At 40.6% G+C, this 10,407-nt stretch overlaps 1 protein-coding gene and 1 long non-coding RNA gene across 4 annotated transcripts in view; one reads left to right on the plus strand and one right to left on the minus strand.

Moving 5' to 3' along the window:
• Window positions 1-10,407, minus strand: part of LOC105465645 (serum/glucocorticoid regulated kinase 1) — a 151,521-nt gene that overhangs the window by 119,726 nt on the left and 21,388 nt on the right. The gene's annotated exons all lie outside the window — the stretch shown is intronic.
• The window catches only part of LOC139363306 (uncharacterized), a 65,069-nt gene that overhangs the window by 47,448 nt on the left and 7,214 nt on the right, over window positions 1-10,407 (plus strand). For both annotated transcript variants that reach the window (XR_011623372.1, XR_011623373.1), the window contains exon 2: window positions 9,640-9,807. This is a non-coding gene — a long non-coding RNA (uncharacterized lncRNA). The remainder of the gene's footprint in view (window positions 1-9,639; window positions 9,808-10,407) is intronic.

Raw genomic sequence — 10,407 nt, forward strand, 5'->3', positions numbered from 1 at the left:
CTGTTCCACTTCACCAGTAATTTTCTTGTGAAAAGTGTTGACTAAAACCAAACAAAACAAACATAAGTTTTTGAAGAATTAAAGTTAGTTTTCTTTAGAAGTCTTATTGCAGGCTATAGACTGATGACTATAGTCTGGAAGTAGTTTGTAGAGAGGTTTCGTTAGTAACCTGTTTTGGCTAGTATTTTAATCTATTTATATACAGGTGGTAGAGGTTTAGTATGTATAAAATTGTATTAGATTTGTTTAGAAGTTATATTAAAGTAGAATTATATTAAGGTTTGAATGTATGAGTATATTTGGGCTGAGCCTGGTGGCTCATGCCTGTTATCCCAACACTTTGGGAGGCCCGTCTCTACAAAAAATAAAATAATTAGCTGGGCATGGCGGTGCACACCTGTAGTCCCAGCTGCTTGGGAGGCTGAGGTGGGAGGACCTCCTGAGCCTGGGAGATTACGGCTGCAGTAAGCTGTGATTGCCACTGCACTCCAGCTTGGGTGACAGAACACAGAGCAAGACCTTGTCTAAAAACAAAACACAATTTTTTTGTTTGTTTGTCTTTTGTTTTGAGATGGAGTCTTGCTCTTTCCCCCAGGCCTGAGTGCAGTGGCGCGATCTCAGCACACTGCAAGCTCTGCTTCTTAGGTTCATGCCATTCTCTTGCCTTGGCCTCCCAATTAGCTGGGACTATAGGCACCTACCACCACGCCTGGCTAATTTTTTGTATTTTTTAGTAGAGATGGGGTTTCACCGTGTTAGCCAAGATAGTCTCAATCTCCTGACCTCGTGATCTGCCCACCTCGGCCTCCCAAAGTGCTGGAATTGCAGGTGTGAGCCACTGCGCCTGGCCTCAAAACACAATTTTTTTAAAAAGAGTATATTTAGTTATTTGGTTATAGGTTATAGAAGTATAATTATTAATTTCGTTAGACATTATTTTGTGTGTAGGAAAAGACAAGGACTAGGGCTTTTTATTTTTTAAGGAATATAGTGATTTAGGTGAGAGATGTTGGGGGCATTTGGGAGTTGTATGTCTTATTTTGTTTTGTCTTTACAGTATTTTCTTGGAGAGGTATTTTTTTGTTTTGTTTTTTGAGACAGAGTCTCACAGTGGTACCATCTTGGCTCACTGCTACCTCCACCTTCTGGGTTCAAGCAATTTTCTAGCCTCAGCCTCCTGAGTAGCTGGGACTACAGGCACACGCCACCACACCCAGCTAATTTTTGTGTTTTTAGTAGAGAAAGGGTTTCACCATGTCGGCCAGACTGGTCTCAAATATCTGACCTCAAGTGATCGGGCTCCCAAATAGCTGGGATTACAGGCCTGAGCCACTACTCCTGGCCTTGGAGAATTATATGTTACAGTATAGAGTCAGGGGTTTTGTAAAATTATGTTGGCAAGTAGAAATGAATAAATACAGTTTTTTTTAATGTTTGCTATTTTGTCTTATAAAGATTTTTGATTAGTGATTGTTTAATATACTTAGGAAGGCTTTTTTTTTTTTTTTTTAAAGGAAAGTAATTTTGCACTATGCAAGAGACATAGGGGACCCTGTGCTCTGTTTTGTTTTGTTGTTAAAGTATCTTTTTGGAGAGCTGTATGTTGTCACAGAGTCGGGAGCTTTGTGAAGTCACCTTGTTGGCAAACAGAAATGAGTAAACATAGCTTTTCATGTTTGTTATTTTGTCTTACACAAAGATGCCATCTCCTTACCTAACCTAAAGATGTGACTCTAATAGATAAGGAACATAGACTAAGATCTCTTGGGATGTCTTCAGATCGTATGGGCGAAACATGACTCAGACCGGAAGGTTATAGTGTTTACCAAGACCCTTCTTATAGCTAGGAAAATGAAGGCAAATTAAGTTTAGCCTAAGCTAAAACAGGAGCACCTTGGTTATGGTAAAAAGGGCTATTGCTACAAGAATTCTTTCTGTACTTAATCTTCAGTAGCAATCTGACAAGTTTTTAAGTGGAGTCTGACTGTAAAACCTTCAGAGAGAACCCTTGTTCAGTAGCAGGATAGAGGTTGCGATAAACACAGAAAAGCAGCAGGCATTTCAAGGAACGGTGAGGAGACAGGTCTGGTTAAAGCAGAAGCTCTTTTGTGAGATCAGTAGAAAATATGCCTGGAGAAAAAGCCTGTTTAAAACTAAACATCTTTTCCAAGGGTAAAACATAAAATCCTTGAAATTAAGTTTTCTAATGGGCAAAGAGATGTCTTCAACTATTTTATGATGAGAAATACGTTTGTTCATCCTCAGAGGTCTCTGAACCAAAAGGGGAACACATGTGAAGGTAGTCATGAGGGAGCCTCCATGAATCATAAGGAGAACTGATTGCAAAACCAGAAGCCAGCAGAAACAAAACAATTCATAAAATTACAGAGGCGGCATTGGGAAGTTCTAAATACTTTTTTTTTTCCATCACAGAAATGCTTGGTATCCTCATCATATTTTCTTGGTGATACATTTTCTATACTCTTAGTAATTTTCCCTGGTCTTGATCTCATCATTAAAGAGGATGAAACCAACACCAGGAAATGTCCATAAGCAGGAAACCCACATTTTATTCCATCACTCATAAAGCATCATTCATAATAATCAGTGTCAGTTTAGTTATAGCAACAGATGCTAACACACACATAGTAAGAGCCTACAAAGGCTCTTTTAAATGTCAGTTTAATTTAAACCTTAACCTCAGATTTTTTCCACAGATACAGTGAGAAACCACAAAGATCCTCTTGTCCTAATGCTCCCTCCATACTCTGCAATACAAGTTCTTGTTTTGGAAATAGAGAAACCTGTCTGAATCAGCAGTCTTGGCTTGCTGTGTCCTCCACGGCCACACCACATGTTCCATACCTTTAGCCTTCATAGGGGCTGGAAAAAACTCTGTCTCCTTCGTCCACCCATTTTCACTGTGGAGTTCGGCTGCACATTTCAGGTGGAAAGGAGGTAGTGTACTAAAACTGCAAAGTATTTCTTTTAATTGGCAATGAATTTAAACAATATTCACTGATTCTTGCACTATGAACAAGCTAGCGTTCCCTGGGGGATAAACAGATGCATAATTGGATAAACCTTTACTACTCAGGAAGTGTACAGTCTAGACGAGTGCAGTCCAATAGGAACAGAATATGAACTACAGACATAATTTTAAATGTCCTAATGACCACATTAAATGAAGTAAAAAGAAACATGAAATTAATTTCAATCACATAATTTATTTAACCCAATATACCCCCAACATTATCATTCTAAAGTATACTTAATATAAAATTATTAATGAAATATTTATATTCTCTCTTTTTACATACTGGGTGTTTAAAATCTGGTATGTATTTTATATCTAAAGTACATTCTGATTCAGACTAGCCACAATTCAGGTGCTCAATAGTCACATGTAGTTGGTGGCTACCACATTAGACCCTATAGGTCTCATACATAGCAGAGAAAAAGACATACAGAGGCTGAAGTGAGCGGATCTCTTGAGCACAGGAGTTCAAGACCAGCCAGGGCAACAAAGTGAGACCCCTGTCTCTACAAAAAATAAAAAGTAGCTATGTGGCTGGGTGCAGTGGTTCACGCTTATAATCCCAGCACTTTGGGAGGCTGAGGCAGGTGGATCACATGAGGTCAAGATTTCAAGACCAGCCTTACCAACATGGTGAAACCCCATCTCTATTAAAAAAAAATACAAAAATTAGCTGGGTGTGGTGGCGGGCACTCATAATCCCAGCTACTGAGGAGGCTGAGGCAGGAGGATTATTTGAATCCATGAAGGGGAGGTTGCAGTGAGCTGAGACCATGCCATTGCACTCCAGCCTGGGCAACAAGAGCAAAGCTCCATCGCAAAAAAAAAAAAAAAAAAAAAAAAAAAAAGCTATGCATGTTGGTATACACCTATCATCCTAGCTACTCAGGAGGCTGAGGTGGGAGGATTGTTTGAGCACAGGAATTCGAGGCTGCACTGAGCTGTGATCTTGCCACTACACTCCAGCCTGAGTGACAGAGCAAGACCCTGCCTCTAAATAAAAGAAAAAAAAAAAGAAAGAAAAGAAAAAGACTTGTTGGAGCCCACTCCCACTCTGTGGAGTGTACTTTTGTTTCAATAAATCTGTGATTTTCTGTCAAAAAAAAAAAGAAGACAAATGACAGCAATATAAGCTCCATTTGGTTTGGGATGAGGAGGACATTTTCCATGGAAGAGATGGCACTTGAAATTAATGTTCCAAATAATGGTTGTGAGTTGAGCAAGCAGAGACGGAAAAAATGAAGAGTGTAGTTCACAGTGAAGGACCTGTAGAAGCAATAACTGAGGGGAGGAAAATGGCAGGGCGCTGCAGCTCTATTCAATACATAGAGCTTCTCATTGTGCCTCAGATGATGACAGAACTCCTTAAGGAGGCCCGCGAAGTCCTAGCTAGTTTATTTTCTACTTTGCTGTTCAAACATATTGCCTATTTTCAGGCTGTCTGCTTGAGCCACAGAGGTCTCTGGGCCACCTCCTATAGACTACTCATGTTTTCCCACCCAGGGCTTTACATGTGCAGGGCCCTGCCTGGAACTTATCTGGTTTGGCCCATCATTGTTTCTAGCACCTAGCAGAGGGCTCAGCACATATTCAGTCCTCAAAAAATATATTGAAGTGAATAGATGGTGATGAGAGAGGCAGGTAGGGAAGAAGAAGATAAAGCAGGAAAGGTTGCTTGAGGGCTTGTTGCTGAGGGTCTTGGGTGCCACTTTAAGGGTATGCAATGAATTCAGTGAGCAAACCAGGTCCATGCCTCTAATCTACATCTTAATAGGACTTGCATATTAGATACCAAGCTGCAGCTCAGTCATGTGTGGGATGATTTGGAGTGAAAGGTAGGCAGTGAAGCACCCTGTTAGGAGCCTTCTGAAGGAGTCCAGAGGAGAATCAATCAGGCCCCCTTACTGTAGGAGAGTGGTGGATGTAGGCATTAGTTATGCACTTAAAATAAAAATTACAGGAGGCCTGCACTAAAAATCAAAATGGAGTCACCCATGCTAAAGTTCCACGTCAGCAAACCCAAATTTAGTTGTTATCTGACCTTACAAGAAATCAGAAGAGAGATAACAGGCAATTGCCCACACAGCCCAGTTTCAGTCTTCCGTTGGCATGATAATAAAGCCTTCTTTGCTTTGATCCTTATGCAAGAAAGGTGGCCTGAAGACACCAGATGTTAATCAGTTGTTTTTCTATTGTTCTGTCTCCCTGTCCTGCCTCACAAGGAAAGTAGCCTTAAAATGACCAATAACTCTTTGTTCTTTGTTTTTTCTTCAGGCCTCGTCTGTCTATATAAAGCTAATCCCCTTTGCTTAGCTCATTGGAACACTTACTCTATTTTGTGGGATAAAATGTTGCCTGATTCTAAAATTGCAATAAAGCCAATTGAAATTTTTAAATTACATTTGTGGCCAGGCCGCGGTGGGTCACGCCTGTAATCCAACAATTTTGGGAGACCAAGATAGGCAGGTCACTTGAGGTCAGGAGTTCGAGACCAGCCTGACCAAAATGGTGAAACTCCGTTTCTACTAAAAATACAAAAAAAAAAAAAAATAGCCAGACGTGGTGGCACGTGCCTTTAATCCCAGCTATTCAGGAGGCTGAGGGACAAGAATCACTTGAACCCAGGAGGCCGAGGTTGCAGTGAGCCGAGATCGCACTGTTGCACTCCATCCTAGGTGACAGAGCAAGACTCTGTCTCAAAAAAAAAAAAAAAAAACAACAACAACAACAACAACAAAACCCTGCATTTTTTGAAATTTTGCTTTTTGACATATTACGGCAAGAGAGCAAATCATTTTGCAGAAATTGTACACTCTTAGAGGTGAAGCAAACTTTTGCCATTTTATAGACAAAGAAAGTGAGACTCATTTTACAGATGAGGAAAGTGATACCCAGAGAAGTTCCTTTAGTGAAACCTTAAAGACTTCATTACTCTGCACAAATGGAATTTGTTTTGAAATGAAGCCCAGGGGGCCGGAAGCGGTGGCTCACGCCTGTAATTCCAAAACTCTGGGAGGCCAAGGCGGGCGGATCACCTGAAGTCAGAGTTCAAGACCAGCCTGGCCAACAAGGTGAAACCCCATCTCTATTAAAATGCAAAAACTAGCTGTGAGTGATGGCGGGCACCTGTAATCCCAACTACTCAGGAGGCTGAGGCAGGAGAGTAGCTTGAACCCGGGAGGCGGAGGCTGCAGTGAGCCGAGACTGCACCTCTGCATTCCAACCTGGGTGACAAAGTTAGACTCTGTCTCAGAAAAAAGAAGCCCAGGAATAGATTACATGTTTTAGGTGAAGGAATTATTTTACAAACATTAGATTAAGTAGATATAGAAAAGTGAAAGAAAAAGATGAAAAGAATCCAGAATGCATCTGAATAGGAAAGAAATGACTGTAAAAAACTTTGGCAGTAGATATGACTGACCTTAAAACACTTCAGTTAGTCACTTACTCTATCAAGGATTCTTACTGAACAGTCACTTAAATATTTCCATCTTTTAAAGAAGGTTGGAAGTACTACCGATACATCTTCCCAAGGATCAAAATGTCAGAGTTCTCATGTGACAGAATAAAAAAAGACAAAAGAGGGAGATTAAATGACAGCACCATGAGCACAGAAGATGATTCCCTAAGTTGTCTATCATCTTCACAATTGGATAACTCTCTTGTTTCCAGACTGTGCTTTCAGATAAACTCCCTGTTTTCATCTGTGTGCCATAAAAGACAAGAAGAGGGAGAGAATATTTTTGAGTTCTGAAGAATTAAGCTCTTACAATCTGTACTTTAGGATCTAGATAATGTAAAATGGCTCATAATTTGCCAGTTTCTAATAAGCTGTACAAATGTCACTATTACATTGAAAACAATTTGTATACTTCAAAAAAAGTCTTAAATAGTTACAACTTATCAAGATAACATTGCAAAGGAGTATTAGACTTAATGTTTCAAGAGGCTTTGCTGGTCAGTGTCCCCAAATGGTAAATACTTTAGGTTAGAGGCAAATGAGAGAATTAGATCTGTGTTTATTTATTTGCCAAATTACTATTAAAAAGAAAAACAAGCAAAAACACCTAGGCTGTATGATTGACATTCATACAGCCTTGATTAGATAGAAGTTTCACTTTACAAACAGGTTTTGATATTGTATAGATCAAACTTTGATATCAAATCTTTAAACCTCAAGATGTGATATTTAATAAGAACTTCTACCTAAATGTCAAAAAGAACAGAAATCAGACCACTTACTAAAAGGTTACAAGCAGACTTGGAATCCACATTGGTTATATTTTGTGAGTTAGGAAAAATTTAATAGTATAAAGTCAAACTCAAGGAAGCCTGAATATTAAGATGATTTATGGAGGCACTGAAGACATAAATCAGATATAATTATCTGATTTTCAAAAATTAGTCATTTTCACCTCCTCAAATGGCCTCATAATTCCTTGATGACACATGGCAGAAAAGTGCTTATGTCAAACTAAAATGCAGACAAATGGAAAGATAAACGACCCCATCCAAGTAACAATTTGACATCCCATTATTCCTCTGGAGGATTTCACCTGTGTACATCCAGAAGGTGCTAGGGGAATGAAAGGCATTCGGTTTTCAGGATTTTAGCAACACACATGAGAAAAACTTCACTTTTGCACCAGCTGACAATCAGATGAAAGATTCAGGTCAGGTTGCAAGTTTTTCTGAACACGAGGCTGTGCAGATAGCTCAGGTCCTGAGCAAAAACAGCAGCAAAGAACCTGCTGGCAGTGAAGCCTATCTTGGCATCTGACCCCTTGGTCCTTCCTACTCACCTTCCTGCCTTTATTTTTCTTCAGCACATTTCCCATCTAGTATACTGTGCTGTATTTTTCTTTTCATGGTGATGAAATATACATCACATAAAATTTACCACTTTAGCCATTTTTAAGTGTACAGTTTGGTCGCATTAGTACAATCACATTGTTGGGCAACCATCACTGCTATCCAGTCTCCAAAATTGTTTTCCCAAACTGAAGCTCCATACCCCTTAAGTAGTAATTCCTTATCCTACTTCTTCCCTAGTCCCTGGCAAGGACTATTCTACTTTCTGTCTATAAATGGGACTACTCTAAGTACCTCATGTAAATTGAATTATACAGCATTTGTCCTTTTGTGACCAAGTATTTTACTTATAAATTTGTGTTTATTTTATTTTATTTTTGAAATGGATGCTCACTCTGTCACCCAGGTTGGGGTGCAATGGCATTATCTCGGCTCACTGCAACCCTCTCCTCCCGGGTTCAAGTGATTCTTCTGGCTCAGCCTCCTGAGTAGCTGGGATTACAGATATTCACCACCACCCCCGGCTCATTTTTGTATTTTTAGTACAGATGGCGTTTCACCATGTTGACCAGGCTGGTCTTGGAACTCCTGATCCTCGCCCCTTGGCCTCCCAAAGTGCTGGGAATACAGGCGTGAGCTACCACGCCCAGCCAGTGAATCTTCATTAATGTGTTAGATAACAAAGTCTAGAGGAAAGCTAATAATTAGTGTAAATTTGTCAGTAATGGTGAGCATCAACAATATGCAGTACTGTGGTACCTTGAACAACTGTCATGAAAATATCTATGATTTTTATTAGTGACAAAATTGCAGGTCCTGGTAAAACGACTATGGTTTGTTGGCTACATTCATAATCAGAGAGACTAGATTTCAGCTAGAGATTAGTGAAAATGAATATGTAATTTTTTTTTCATTCAAGTTCTGAATTTCCTCTGTTGACATACTCCTGTCCCCCAAGGGATGTGTGGATGCTGGGTTAAGAGCCCTTGGCTGGGTAGCTGGATAGTACAGTTGGGGAAGAGTAAGCTATTCTGCATGGTTGGAGAATGGAGTCCAGCGGATGAGGAAGAAGCAGCAGGAGAAAGAAGAAGAGTTGAGGGGGCAGAGAGCTGGGCCAGGGCCCCATCTCAGCTTTATAAATATAAGGCTAAGGAATTAGGGCTCTGTTTTAAGAGTCACGATAAACCAGACGTATTTTAAGCACAGGGATATCAAAGTCCCACTTGTATTTTAGAAAGCTCTTCTAGGACCAGGTGTGGTGGCTCATACTTGTAATCCCAGCACTTTGGGATGCCAAGGCAGGTGGATAACCTGAGGTCAGGAGTTCGAGATCAGCCTGGCCATCATGGCAAAGGCAAAACCTCGTCTCTACTAAAAATATGAAAATTAAGTGGGCATGGTGGTGCATGCCTGTAATCCTGTAATCCCAGCTACTAGGGGGACTGAGGTAGGAGGAGCGCTTGAACCTGGGATGCGGAGGTTGCAGTGACCTGAGATCGTGCCACTGCACTCTAACCTGGGCAACAGAGCGAGACTCCATCTCAAAAAAAAAAAGAAAAAAAAAGCCCTTCTAGATGGCAGCCTGGAGGATTCTATGGGGAATACTAGCAGGAGGCCAATAGAAGGAGAGTAGCAAGAGGCCATTAAAGAGATGGTGGCAGTTCTGAGGTAAGGTTCAAGGTGGCCTGAGCTTGGGAAATGGCAATGCAGACAGTCAGTAAGGACAGGGGAGTGGGAACCCATGGCAATTTAGAAGGTAGAATTAAAAGTGAAATCTCTTCTACTCCTAGGCTGAAGAATCTGAAATGTAAGCATGAGAGCAAAGAAGTTCGCTTCAATTTTCTCAAGTTCCTGCTGTAACAGAAGGTCAGCATAGAACGCTCAGTGAAAAACCACAGTAGTTGCCAGAGAAGACATGTGATGTAATGGGAAGAAAATCTCAAATGTCATCAGTCCACGTGAGTCTTCTTATCTTTGTGACCATGGGGAAGTTACTTATGCTTCCTCATGACCAGTATCCTCATTGGTGAAGCAAGGCTAAGGACACCAGCATTTCTGAGTTGTGAGTCACAAGGGAGAGATGTTCATTGGACATTTTGTAAATTTTTCATTTTCTTTATCATATTATTAGTTTTATAGGCGAGATATTGCTCTGTTGCCCAGGCTGGAGTGCAGTGGGACAATTCTAGCTCACTGTAGCATCCAACTTCTGGGCTCAAGCGATCCTCTCACCTCAGCCTTCCAAGAGGTTAGGACTACAGGCATGTGATGCTGTGCTCAGCTAACTTTTTCATTTTTTGTAGAGACAGGATCTCACTTTGGAAGGCAGCTATACTCACCACTACACTGCCAACACCAGGATCTCACTTTGTTGCCCAAAGTGGTCTTGAACTCCTGGACTCGAGCAATCCTCTTGCCTCAGCCTCCTAAAGTGCTGAGATTACAGGCATGAACCACCATGCTCCGCTCATTTTGTCAATTTTTGTCCAAAGTGTTTTGGAAATCCTACTTGTTCATTATAATCAATCAGTAAAGGATAATTATTGTGGAAATCAGAA

Source organism: Macaca nemestrina, chromosome 5 (genome assembly GCF_043159975.1).
Source record: "Macaca nemestrina isolate mMacNem1 chromosome 5, mMacNem.hap1, whole genome shotgun sequence".
NCBI lineage: Eukaryota > Metazoa > Chordata > Mammalia > Primates > Cercopithecidae > Macaca > Macaca nemestrina.